This window comes from Schistocerca americana, chromosome 7 (genome assembly GCF_021461395.2).
Source record: "Schistocerca americana isolate TAMUIC-IGC-003095 chromosome 7, iqSchAmer2.1, whole genome shotgun sequence".
In the NCBI taxonomy this organism is placed as follows: Eukaryota; Metazoa; Arthropoda; class Insecta; order Orthoptera; family Acrididae; genus Schistocerca; species Schistocerca americana.
Genome location: NC_060125.1, coordinates 402,844,807 through 402,859,106, shown reverse-complemented (window position 1 = coordinate 402,859,106; position 14,300 = coordinate 402,844,807). Strand labels below are relative to the sequence as shown.

General features: G+C 40.4%; 1 non-coding gene across 1 annotated transcript; it reads left to right on the top strand.

The window, feature by feature from the left end:
- Positions 1 to 354: 354 nt before the first annotated feature.
- On the top strand, positions 355 to 438 carry Trnas-gga. Its single transcript is given in 2 exon segments — positions 355 to 394; positions 404 to 438. It is a non-coding gene; the product is annotated as a tRNA-Ser (tRNA).
- The last annotated feature ends 13,862 nt before the right edge of the window (positions 439 to 14,300 follow it).

Below are 14,300 nucleotides of genomic sequence, written 5' to 3'. Positions count from 1 at the left end.
ATCTAAACTAAAGTTCAAAGTATCATGAATCACAATCCCCAAATATATACTTTGCATGTCTTTTCACTGTCTAAAAATAATTTACAAACTTTGCCTATTGTTTGCTCATTTCAATAAGAGTCAGACCTTAAGAAACCGTTATTCAAGAGATCTCTCCATACACCAAACACGCAAAATGTCAGCCGGCAAACAAGGGAACGGGTATATAAGGAACTGGAACTGTATTAAAGGACTTCGAAAATAAAGCGAACAGGTCAAAAATAAAGTGAGGAAATGACAGAATAACCAAAGATATAAAGAGAACAGCGACAGTAGATGCTATCAATTTATTTCTGAACAGTTACAACATAGCCGGCCAGTGTGGCCGAGCGGTTGTAGGCGCTTCAGCCTGGAACCGCGCGACCGCTGCGGTCGTAGGTTCGAATCCTGCCTCTGGCATGGATGTGTGTGATGTCCTTCGGTTAGTTAGGTTTAAGTTCTAAGTTCTAGGGGACTGATGACCTCAGAAGTTAAGTCCCATAGTGCTCAGAGCCATTTGAAGCCAAGTTACAACATAGGGATACTCCTACGAGATACGTTCTAAGTAACCCGTAAACCGTTGGAATGAGTGCAAAAAGCGAAGAAAATTACCAATTAAAGGCAGCGCTACAGGTACACGGAAATGGCAACACTAAAACAAAAGTAAATGAATAACTTGATAAAAATCAATGTTCATGCATCCATTGACTGATCAGTTTGCAAGACACAGGACGCTGAATTACGGTGACAGTCGACCGTGAAGAGTGCTGCTTTATCATTGGTTTTGTGAAGTGAAGAAATCGCACGACTCTTGCTTAATCCACAGTCTTTTATTGAGTATACAACCGGATCCGGAACACTTAAAGTTCCATCATCCGCTGTAAAAAATAAAATCACTTGACCGTCGGTAGTTATCCTCTCCCCAGCGTTGTTATGGAAACAACGATTCCGTGTCAAAAAGACAATAGAGACATAAACCTCTCCCTTCTGTCTCTTTGACACGGAACCCTTGGTTTCAGAACAGCACTGAGGTGAGGATGACTTCAAATGGTTAAATGGTTTTATTTTTTAGGCTATGTGACGTAACTTTAAGTGGTCCGAACCTGGTGGTATACACAATAAAAAATAGTGACTTAAGACGCAGATGTTCAGTTTCTTCATTTTACAAAATTGACTTATAGAGTTTCAGCTGCCCCATAAGAAGAATTCCTTATATTTGGTGCAGGAAATAATTTTCAGTTCCACAAGCCAGCAGGCTAGCTGAGAATTCTTGCTCATCAGACAATGCACCTAATTTCCTATATAAATTTTAAACAAGCGAAGGACACAGCCAGTGGTGGGGGGACATGCTATGGCTTTCTATTGTTATATTCCATATTAACTGCAAAACGACCACTTCTCGGTACAGGCGGTCAAGGAAACAGTTTTTCACCTAACATAATTCATAGACCAGGAGGAGGGAATTACAACTCTTCTCTAGTGAGGTAGACAGTGGTATGAGATCCTTCATTTCTTCCAAACATTTACTAAGTTGTAAGCAATTCCTTGCGTCATTGATCGACTCTTTAAATGAGTCTTAAGCACTAGTTCTATGGAACAGATTGTTACAGGACAGTTTTTCCAAAACTTCCCCATAACCTAATTAATAGCCGTCTATACAAATTAAACTACCCACATTAAATTAAAATTACCATTGGTGAATGAAAATGCGAATATTAGTAAAAACACCATTGACTGCGAACTAATAAGTGCTTCATAATTTCATTTCGATTCGGCGAATTATATGTGTTATGTTTCTCTGGAAGTTGGGTCCACTGGCCGACTGTGGGAAAGTTAGTGGTTCAAATGGTTCAAATGGCTCTGAGCACTATGGGACTTAACATCTGTGGTCATCAGTCCCCTAGAACTTAGAACTACTTAAACGTAACCAACCTAAGGACATCACACACATCCACGCCCGAGGCAGGATGCGAACCTGCGACCGTAGTAGTCGCGCGGTTCCGGACTGAGCGCCTGAACCGCTAGACCACCGTGGCCGGCAGGAAAGTTAGTGCCACAGCCGTTCAGTGGCCAGCGGGTCGTAAAAATCTTCCTAGCTGAAAGGGTCAGGACCCAAGGCAGGTATTCTGAACGGATGGGCGCTGCCAGGGACAATGTCTGACATTCAGATAAAAGTCTTGCTCAACCTTGAAGACGGCTTTCACCAAGCGGTAACCTGCTATTCTGGGAAGATAAGGTAGCAATGCTTTCAAAAAAGATATGAATCCGCAAGGGGATAGAAAACACAAAGCAATCAGGCCGAGAAAAATCTGCTGGACTCAGAACAGGACACCAGGAGTTATTTAACTTTTGTAAGACATTTTTGGCGTGGTTCACCAAATTAGTTTTGTAGTGCGGAGAATGACGTGTGAGTACTGCGTACACACAGCTGTTGTCATTGCCTAAAATGTGAGGAAGAAGTTCTACCTTCCATCCCTGCACAAACCCCACCCCCTCGCCTCAGACAAAGGGCCTTGGAGTACTGGTTAACCACAGCAGATTCTTGAGGGAAGGCGAAATTGTTGTTAACAACCATAACTTTTCATTGATCAGAACTCGGAAGGTCTGTTTATGTTGGCTGAGGATAACCTGCTGGTGGCAGAACCAGCAAGAACTTTGGATAGGATGGCAGGTAGACACATTGTCTTGGGTCATCGGAGGAAGACATGATTTCACTTTGGACCTGCTGAGAGGGAGGACATCGACCGAGAACTGATCGTAGATGCCAGGACCGAACTTGTAACTTTCAGCTATCACTGTAGCCATCCTTTGCACCTGAGTTTTACAGCGATTGTAAGAATAAGCCGAATTTAAGCGAATTGTGACGAGAGGACCGAAAAATAAAGTTTTGCTAGTTATAAAATTATAAAATTAACTGGAGCAATATTCTACTTAAACTCAGCATGCACTTAGTTAAGGGTATTGATGCTTACACGTGCTTTTCTGGCTTCTTTTCGTCAGTTTGCTGAATGATTACACAATTATTGGGGAATTACGTGGACCTATGTAAGTGTATCATTTCATTTCCGATTTCATCCACCAGTATAAATCTCTTACCGTATTCTTTATGTAATTCATTTGAATCCATGTGCACTTTGTTATTCATTGTTGTATCTACTTAACGGTCAGAATCAAGTTAATGCAGTTTAGTAATAAACAATATGTTGTAGTAGCCTTTGCTTTCGTTTCGTAGAGCGATGAAACCTATCACTCATTATCGCTGTAACCTGTGTACCCATACTTTATACTTTATTGGCCCACCCCAGTTTAAACTGAATAATTATTAGTTTCAATTGTGTGGCTTCTTTCTTAATAATTCACGTGATCATACGGTGAGTGGTCAGCTCACTGTATAGGTCACAATCTCCACATCTCGTTACCATCTCAGGGATACGTTAAAGGCTCAAACGTACTGTCACAATAATTAGCAAGGATGAAAAGTCGTGTTGCATTGCTGATGGAGCAACCACTGTCTGTGGATTCAGCATCCTGTTCGGAAGTGCTTTTCATCCTCTCGAATGGTTCCTTTCCTCATAATGTCTGAAAGTTGTATCTTAATTGTGTTTGTTAAGTGTAGGTAACCGTAGTGTAATGTGTGTATCGTGTAACTAGGTGCTAGCTGCTTCGCTGCGTGAACTGTATGGCCTGCAGATATATTTCTGTTTTTATTTCATCGAGCTTTTATGTTGTTCACGTTAATTAAGACCAAATAAGCATGGCCTTTTCCTAATGTACATCTGAACAAAAAGTGATTCTGATACCTTGAATGCAAAATTTTTGTTAATCACGCCTTTTGCATTCTTTTGGAGATATTTCCATAGCAACTTTCGCGCCCTAACCAATATTTCTTTATATATAACCGAAAAGTGAAACGCCAATTTTCATAACTTCAGCTTTAGATTTTTTAACGTAATGAAACATTTTCTTAAAAATATTCATCCTGTATTGCACTCCTTTATGGGTTGAAATCCCAGAAAATTGAAATGAGTATTTTTTATTTCTAACTAAGAAGTAAAATACCAATTGTTATTGATTTAGTCTTAAAATCCTTTAGTACTTGGTTACTTGTTTCCAAAAAACCTTTCATCCCCTATGTCACCCCCTTAGGATTGGAGTTTATCCCTTCTTAAACGGTGCCTACAGTTTAACATCCATACCCTCTCCAAACTTCAAGTTTCTATATTTAGCGGTTTGGGCTGGGCGACGATGACCCAGTATGTCAGTCTGACCCTATTTCATATCCTTAGGGGTTGAATTTCCAGAAACAGTGAAACAAGTATTTTTCATCTCTACCCAAGCCAAAAATCAATTTTCTAAAATCTAGTTTTAAAAATGCTTTTGCAATGAAATATTTTCATAAAACGTTTCACATCTGATTCACCCCCTTAGATGCTAAATATTAGTTTTCATAGATTTCGCTTCAAAAATACTTGCACAATGAAATATTTTCATAAAAACTTTAACTTTCATCCCCAGTTTTACACCCATGGGGGTTGGTTTTACAGAACCAGTGAAACACGTGTTTTTTTTTATTTCTGACAAGCGAAATTTAAATTTTCATGGATTTAGCTTTAAAAATGCTATCATAATAAAATATTTTTATAAATGTCTCATCCTCTATTTCACCCACTCAGTGTTTCAGTTCCCAAAAACACCGAAACATGTATTTTTTCCTGTCCGAGAGAACATATACTAGAGTTCATAGATGTAGCTTTAAAAAATCCTTAGCACTTCTTTAATAACGATATATTTTTAAAAACCATTTTTCACCAACTATTTCACCTACATAGGGTTAATTTTCCAAAAACGCTGAGACACGTATTTCTTTTCTTCTGACCGAGAAGCCAAATACCAGTTTTCACGTTGTTCCAGCTTCAGAGTTGCCTTAACAGTGACTTTTTCGAAGACACCTGTCATCTCCTATTTCAACCCCTTAGGGTTGTAATCCCGAAAAAACCCTTCTTATACTACGCCTCCAGCATAAGATCCACACCTTCTCCAAATTACAAGTTTCTGTTGTTGTTGTTGTTGTTGTTGTGGTCTTCAGTCCTTAGGCTGGTTTGATGCAGCCCTCCATGCTACTCTATCCTGTGCAAGCTTCTTCATCTCCCAGTACCTACTGCAACCTACATCCTTCTGAATCTGCTTAGTGTATTAATCTCTTGGTCACCCTCTAATATTTTTACCCTCCACGCTACCCTCTAATACTAAATTGGTGATCCCTTGATGCCTCAGAATAAGTCCTACCAACCGTTTCTGTCGTTAGTAATTTGGGCTGGTGGTAATGAGTCAGTCATTCAGGGCATTGCCTATTATATAAAGAGATGCTGTGTTGGATGATGTTAACAGAAGAGAGAGGATATAATCCGTTGCCGACATGTAGCGTACTCTTGTCGAATAGACTCACGGGGAAAGCGAGGCCTAAAATCATAATCCTACAGACAGATCACCGAAAACTGTGTCACATCTCTTATTCCTTGAGTTACAATGGAAATGTGTGGAATTTAATCCACGGTATTGATGCAAAGTCTGATGATTAGGAATATTACGCTGCCAACTCTTTTCGTATTGCCCGCCAAATACCTGCTGTGAGAATCTTTCTAGAATCAAGATTCAGAATGCCTGTCGTCAGGGCGAGCTACAGTGCACAAGCGTTTGTTGCCAACAACGGCTACTGAGGCGGCTAATATACCAGATGGTTATACTTACAGTGCAGCTACTCAGCTACGCACAGCGGTTGAATGTGGGCTGCAATTATCACATTACGTGGTAGATATTTTACTGCTTTAATCTGGAACCGATTTACACTGGGAAAAAATTAGCTCCAATTTTGGTCACCAGGTGCAAATCTAGTTCTGCGAATGCAAGAAAGACGAACAGAAATGTTTCAGTATGTAACGGATTACGAACAGGAGATGAGCAGAAGTGGTAAAAGAGTGAGAAAAGCATAATACTGTTGATATTATTAACCGCCACTTACACAATTTGTTCAGTATGAGCATCGGAGACATACGCGAGATGCTGTGCACCTGGTGGCGAAAACTGGAATTAATTTTTTCCAGCTTACACTAATTCCGCATTAACGCATTAAAACCTCTACCAAGTGTTGCTGCTATACGACAGTTACAGCCACACAGGACCTCTGTGAGTAGCTGTACTTAAATTATCCCACTCCTTATTTAGTTCAGTCAAGCAAATGGTAACAAAGAAAGTCAGCGTTACAGAATTTAAAATGTATAACACTATTAAAATTGAATTCTTGTTAAGAAGGTAACTAATCACGACTAGCTAATCGGCTTAAGGTATGTCTCATGCAAACTTTAGAGAAACTGAAAGATAATACTGTTACAACGAAAACAAGTTCAGGTATTGAAGATCTTAGGTGAGATAGATCGTTCGTCCTGAAACAGAAAAATTTTGATGGTAATGAAGAGCTTACGTAGCAAATAGTATGGGTTGGGAATAAGCAAAGGTATTCTTGGGGTGTATTGGGACATATAATTGTTGAATGTAAAAATTTCTAGAAAGAGAGTTGTAGAATAGGCGATACATATTCGATATCTAGAAAGCAGAACGATACAACGTGAAGAAGGCGAAAAGAAGTTCGTCACTGGTGAAGAAAGCTTCCTCTAACAAACGTAACAAACGCATTTGGTCACTGTGGTCACCAATGCATTGTCTTATAAACTGAGGATATGTTCACCTAAGGTCCTGTCTATTGACCTAAGTCATTTAACTGCTGTCTCTGCTTCTGGCGTCTTTAATTTCCTATTGGTATATGTTTTCCATATCTTACAATTTTCCATTCATTGGAGCCTAAAACATCTGTCTCAGTAGCTGAGCGCATAGCACTGCCATGCGGAGGACGCGGGTTCGACTCCCAACACTAGACTGGATATTTCCTTGGTGGTAGAGCTGGAACGCAATGCCCTCAGATTTGTGAGGCCGATTGAAAACATGATTCGAAGACTAGCAGCTGCTGCTTGGCCTTAACGCCACTGTGTCCATTAGGCATCGCGTGGTCCTCTTGTTCACCGAGTCAGTATCTGTTTTCTGTCCGGTTGTGGGTGGAGGGGCGTTTGTAGGGGGGAGGGCAGAACAGAGTAAAAGTGAGACCGACCTCCAACATCTCGACGCGTATGTCGTCGCATTGCGTCCATGAAATGTACTAACTATGCACGTCCACTTTCATTATGTAGAATAGGTCACTTCGTCTATTTGCATTACATATTCGATTACTTTATATACAAAACCTTAGAAATTAAGCTGCTGGTCGATAAATTACTTACGTTTCAGATGCGTTAAAATTAATCAGCTTTCAGAGACGTACTTGTCGACGAATGAATCTTCAGCGTAAGCGTGGTTGTTTCGCTTTGGTGCATTGTTCTTGTTACATATACTTTTTTTTATTTATTTACAGGTATGGAAGCATCTCCGGTTTTCCAGTTCCTGCCAGTATTTTCCCATGATATTTGTGGCAAAGAATTTATGGGCTACCCCCAAAACATTGTACCAGTGTCCAACAACACAGAGTATCGTGCTTCTTTCTGAGACTACCCTGCGCTTCATAGTGCGTAAGTATATGATATATCTACCCTCTCCTTATTTTAGTCTCTATTATTTTCTAATTTTCTAATTTTTCTTTTTCTCTTTCCTGTACGTCATGTACATCAACAGCAGTGTGTCTTGGACGTAGGGCGACGAAATCCTTTTTTAAATGCTAAGTTCATAGGTCACTTTATGTTTCGCAATATCTTGTGTTCATACGGCCTAATATGAAGGAACAAGAAAGCAGTTGATGAAGGTTTGTACATTACATGCTTACTACAGTTTCAACTTTGGTCACTGATATGAAAACGCAGAATTACCTTTTCGAAACCGACAACAAAGGGAAAAAGCGTCCTTTTTTTCCTAGTGAGAGGAATAATTGCAAACGCACTTATAAAGAAACTTTGCTTACTCCTAAACTAAAGTAATGGCACATATCGGTTCTGCGTAAAGAAATTTCTCTGACGTTAATGAGTTTTCAGCAGCAGATTTAATGTGACTTTCCTAAACACTAAATCTTCATGGTAACAGTAAATGGGGCAGGACGCAGCTGGGCAAGTTTTGCTTTGACTAGAACGGATCCCGAGCAATACAACGGAATTTTCTCCGCCCTACTTCGCTACTGCAGACTTCCAAGTCTATTTAGACGCCTTCCAAAGTGAATATGCAGAGCTTAACAACTTTGTGGAAGTTTTAAGACTGGAAGAATTTACTGGCAGCTTGGAGGCATCGCACCAGCAGGGGAAAAATGGAGCATGCCTCGTTTATCCTCAAGCACATCATGAGCGCACTAAGCCGCTGACGTTTAGCCTGCTACCCGGGCGAACAGAAATTGCTCGGTGATGAAGCATCCGACAGAATATCTCTCTTGTTATTAAGGAAGTTGGACTGAAATTAGCTGTGAGGCTAGGTATGACGACGGTAAAATTAACCGGACATTTCCTGCAGTAGATGTGAAAATATTTGGACATCATTTATTAGTGTTACGATGACTTATTGTCAGTTGAATTTGATGATCATGACGTAAATGTGCCACCTTAATTAGTTTTGTGGAGAGTGATAGTGAACAGGCGTTCAACGAGATGTAAGCAGTTACTATACGGAATCTGATGACACATTGTCACTACAAAAAAAAAAAAAAGAGAAAGACATACTAACTTATTTCGTGGTGACCTTAATATCTGTTCTTTCTGTATTATGTTAGCACAAAGAACAACTTTAGAAACGACATGAAAAGTCACTTCAGTCTGACACAAAATCCAAGTTTTTAATTACAGAGTTAAAAGTAATACACTGACAGAAAAAAATTGCAGCACCAACTATTCGATGTAGAGTAATGAAATATCTGGAATAAATTCGTCTAGCTAATATACTTAAGTGAATAACGTTGCAAGATCACAGGTCAATGTAAGTTCGTGATTTGCCATTGCAAATGAGATATCCTGGTACATTAGTAACCGTCATCGCAACCAGAATGTTGAATGCAAACGAGCATGCATTGTATTGTGCTGGTGCCGGATGTCAGTGTGTGTGATGGACTTCCATGTGAGTTTGATCGGTCAATACAGGGACGGTTAATGCTGGTTGTGAATGACGGTAGAATTGTCGACCGATGATGTGCCATATGTACTCGACTAGGGACAGATTTGGTGATAGAGCAGGCCAAAGCAGCTACTCGACACTTTCAAAGCATGTTGGGTTATAACAACGGTATGGGGGCTAGCATTACCCTCTTGGAAAACACCCCTGCGTTGCTGGTCACGAATGGTAACACAACAGGTGGCTTCACCAGATTGACGTACAAATTTGCAGTCAGGGTTCGTTGCATAATCACGAGAGGGCTCTTGCTCTGGTGAAATCACACTCCAGACCATAACTCCAGGTATAGGACCAGTGTGTCTAGCATGCAGATAGGCTGGATTCAGACCCTCATCGGGCCGCCTCCTAACCAACACACGGCCATCATTGGCACTGGGGAAGAACCAGCTTTCATCACAAAACATATCAGAGCTCCACCCTTCCTTTCAATGAGCTCTCGCTTGACGCAACTAAAGTCGCATATGGCTGTGGTTTGGAGTCAGTGGAATGCACTTGAGACAATGTCTTTCTTGGAGCAGTCCTTGAAGTAACCGATTTGTAAAAGTTCGTTGTGTCACTGTGGCGCCAACTGGTACTCAGATTGCTGCTGCAGAAGCAGTACGATGCGCCGGAGTCATGCGACGAGCCCGATGTTCTTTCCTCTCGGTAATGTCACGTGGCCGTCCAGATCTTGGTCATCTTGCACAGTAGCTACATTCTTGCGAAGTCTTTCTGCAGTATCGCAGAAGCAACATCCAGCTTCTCGTAGCGCTATTATAGACCTCACTTAAACTCAATAAGATGTTGATGATGATGTCTTTGTCGTTTTAAAGAAATTCTTGACCTATACTAGCTCACCACGTCCAGTCTCAAATGTAACTAACGCTCACTACCGTTACAGCTTGTAGTTAAAGCAAACCTGATTTGTATTTTCATAGTTGCGCTACTGGCGCTACTCTTATGTGACTTGCGCGAAGGGACCGATGACCGTAGCAGTCTGGTCCCTTTAATCCCCCCAAACCAACCAACCAACTTGCGCGAAATTTGAATAGACATCGTCTTTCAGATGTAGAAACGAGCCTATCACCTTTCATCTATGTCGTACCACTCGTTCTTGGAGCTGCTGTTTCTTATTCCAGCAGTGTACATAAATTGCTATAAACATCATTAATTTAAAAAAATACTACATATGTTAAAATTGGAGAACATTGCTTACCACCAGAGATAAGACAGAACAGGTGAGCTTTTTTTTTTTTCATCATGTTTAACGACACGAGTAAAATGAATTAGATGTCTCAAGAACCAGTAACTCAAAACTTAAGAGTAATAATTATAGATCCACTGGAAGAGTTACATTTTTCTGTCATCAAAAAAAGCAGTTCTTCATCATTTAATTGGAAATATTCTCTAAATAATAAGGACCGAGTTCCTTACGTATTGCTGAACAGCTTTCTTTAATATTTTCCTCGATCTGCATTAGAACTGCTGCTACTACTGGCAACTACAGAACGCTGCCTTCAAGAACGGTTACTAAAATTTTTATTAGCTCAATCATGTCTGTGTTGAATGGCCAGAACTGGTGACTGGTGTATTCAGTAAGTGATAGTGATTGATTTAGTTACATTATCTTGCAACCTTTCTTCCTTCCGTAAATTTCTCTCTCGCAACGTTATAACCCCACAAGAGAAGACGTAAATTGGCGTAGCTGACTGGGTGAGGAAGAAAGCCAGGCTGTTCCACAACACGGCTGCTGTCCTATCCTTTTAGCGCCTGCTCGCTGGCCGTAATTTGAGAAGAGTAGTTAATGTGTTTCGCTTAATAATGAATGGATAATGCACGGGCGTACTGCGAGTGAAACACACACAACGAACTTCTCGCAGCTGTGTCCGACCAGCTTCGAGTAACAGTGTGTGCGCACGAAAGGGCAAGTCACTTAGATAACTACTGTTTCGTGGAACGGGAACTTACCGCTTTTAATACAAGCACTACTATGCGCAGAGACTGATGTTACAATTTTAAAGTGGCGTAAATGACAGAGTACTTGTCAAAAATGTCCTTTTTAAGTATCAATATTGTGAAACCCAGCACGGATAGTAATTCATGCAGTAAGTCTACTTTGTCCTAGAACTCCCCTGTTTCTCATTCAGACGAAACTTGAATTATTGGCCTTATAATTTCTCAAGTATTGACCGACTCAAAAACATTTTACTAATCAATACTACGAACATAAATATAAATGGAGTGAAAAAGTTTTAGAGCTTTTCGTAGGTAACTATCTGTACATGATAGATAATTTGAGACAGTGTACCTCAGTGGATCAGACACACGTTCATCATACATGAGCGAACCAAATTCAGAACATACCCTGTATATATATATAGTTGTCATAACATCTGACTTGAAACATTTCCTATAAATGTGCTGTGACTTCGCACAATTACAGTAGTGCATACTTTGTGATAATTCCACGCTTACTAAATGAAACATTATATCTAAATATAATGATTTGTCAGTTATTAAGTCTGAACTTATCAAAAAGTGTCCTATACTGTTTTTGCGAGTAGGTAAAGCGCATTTATATGAACTGTGTTAAGGCAGATTCCTATGACAATTTTATGTATTGTGAAATTGGTTGGCTAATATATAACGAAAATGTACGTTTGATCCGTCGATGTGAACTGTTTTTCTCCTGGGAGGAAGATTATAACAATCGATAGCAGTAGGGAATAAACATACAATTGTATGGCTGAATGCAACAAATATCCTTCCTTTCAAATGAAAAAGTTTCAGTCGTTGAGCACCAGTTGACTCCATGAAAAGACTGTCGATACATGACACCGGAAGTGAAAGCTATTTTGACTTGTCTGATGTGTGCTAAGTAAATGATGTATTACAGTAATACGAAAAAATGAATATGTCAGCCTTCATTGATTTATTTATTTTACTTTTGTTTATTTAACTTTAACTGATTAGGGCATTCACATCCTCTCTTACGTCGGACCACATATTTACACATACAATAATTTTTTACATCATAGTTGCTCTGGGAATGCAGTAACTTTGATATTATAGTAGTCATTTACTGGTATTAATAGAATCAATCCTAAGTGGAATGCATGTGACAAACAATGTGAAGAATAGTACTGACTAAGAACGAAAAACGCTGATACTAGAGATACTTTTACTGTTGCTGCTACTTGTAATAATTATGTAGTAATGATAAGAGTGATAGTTATAGTGGTGGTAGCAGGTAGAAAATGTTTTTATAAGTGTACAAAAGTGATATTTCCTGACATAGCGAGTATGAGGTAGACTGCGTCAGCTAAAGGCGTTGGGGCATGAAGGTCTGAATGGAAAGAAGGGGAATTAATTGTAATATGGTAATGAGTAAGTATATGTAAACAATAGGAGACTTTGTTGTTTTAGCAGATGTAGCATTAACTGCCTGCTGAATCTGGAGATGCTATTGAGTACGCCGACATAACAAGGGGTGTTATTGCAGAGTCTGATTTTTGCTACTGGAAGGAATCGAGAAAGTGGTTGCGTAATGGAACGGGACAGAAACTATATACTGTTAAGGGAACCAGTGTCCCTGCCGCTAGTTCAGATCAGAGAGCCGGCCGGTGTTGCCGAGCGGTTCTAGGCGCTTCAGTCTGGAACTGCCCGACCGCTAGTGTCGCCGGTTCGAATCCTGCCTCGGGCATGGATGTGAGTGATGTCCTTAGGTTAATTAGGTTTAAGTAGTTCTAAGTTCTAGGGGAGCCATTTGAACCATTTTTTCAGATCGTAGACGGTAGAGGAGACAGTGCGTGGATGCCCCTATGCTTATGTAGGAAAAGCATTTATGTAGTGCAGCAGTGCCACAGAAAGGTCCTGTTCATAAGCATTTTTGCTGGCGACCAAATTTTTATGTTGTCTATTACTGTAACATAACGTTTGTTGTTCTCTCAACCATCTGTGCGTTGTGGTACAGCCTTACTCAAAGGAGGGAGGGAGAGAGAGAGAGAGAGAGAGAGAGAGAGAGAGGAGTGAGAGCGGGCACTGGTTGGGTGGGGGTGGGGGGGACAATGGAAAGAACTGTGTAGAATTTGATGTAGAGAGAATAGCAAAACTCTGACCTGTTTGTGTGCTTTGGCCACATTAATCTGCTTGAAGATAGCCGAGAGATGTACTGTCTACCGGAAGACTGCGGACCGTGAGTGTAGAAGAATATGAATAGAGACGAGACGTTCGCAGAGAGATCGCGGACATAAAGGGCTGTGGAGAATGTAATGGGGGCGACAGTCTAGATAACTGGAATGAAAATCATTTTATTCTTATGAACCATGGACCTTGGATTTGGTGGGAGACTAGCGTGCCTCAGCTATATAGATAGCCGCACCGTAAGTGCAAGCTCAGCGGTGGGCTATCTGTTGAGAGGCCAGACAAACTTGTAGTTCCTGAAGAGGAGAAGTACCCTTTTCGGTAGTTGCAGGGGTAACAATCTGTATGATTGACTGATCTGGCCTTGTAACATCAACCAAAACGGCTTTGCTGTGCTGGTACTGCCAACGGCTGAAAGCAAAGGTAAACTACAGCCATAATTTTTCCTGAAGGCATGCAGCCCTACTGTATGGTTGAATGAAGAGGGCAGCCTCTTGGGTAAAATAATCCCCCATTCGGATCTCTGGGCGGAGACTACTCAGGACGGCGTTCTACGAATCGGAGAATGATATGTCAGATCCCTTAATTGGCCAGGCAGGTTAGAAAATTTAAAAAGAAATCTCTATAGGTTAATGTTAGATGTAGTTGGAATTAGTGAAGTTCTATGGCAGGAGGAACATGACTTCTGGTCATGTGAAACCAAACCAAACAGGGGGAATCCAGGAGTAGGTTCAATAATGAGTAAAAAAATAGGAACTGGTATAAGCTACTATGAACAGCATAGTGAACGCATTATTGTAGCCAAGATAGATAGACACGCAGCCCACACCCACTGCAATGGTGCCAACTAGCTCCGCAGATGAGTGGGGATATAGGAAACATATAATGAGATAAAAGATATTATTCGGATAGTTAAAGGAGCCGAAAATTTAATAGTCATGGGGGAATGAAATTCGATGGTAGGAAAAATAAGA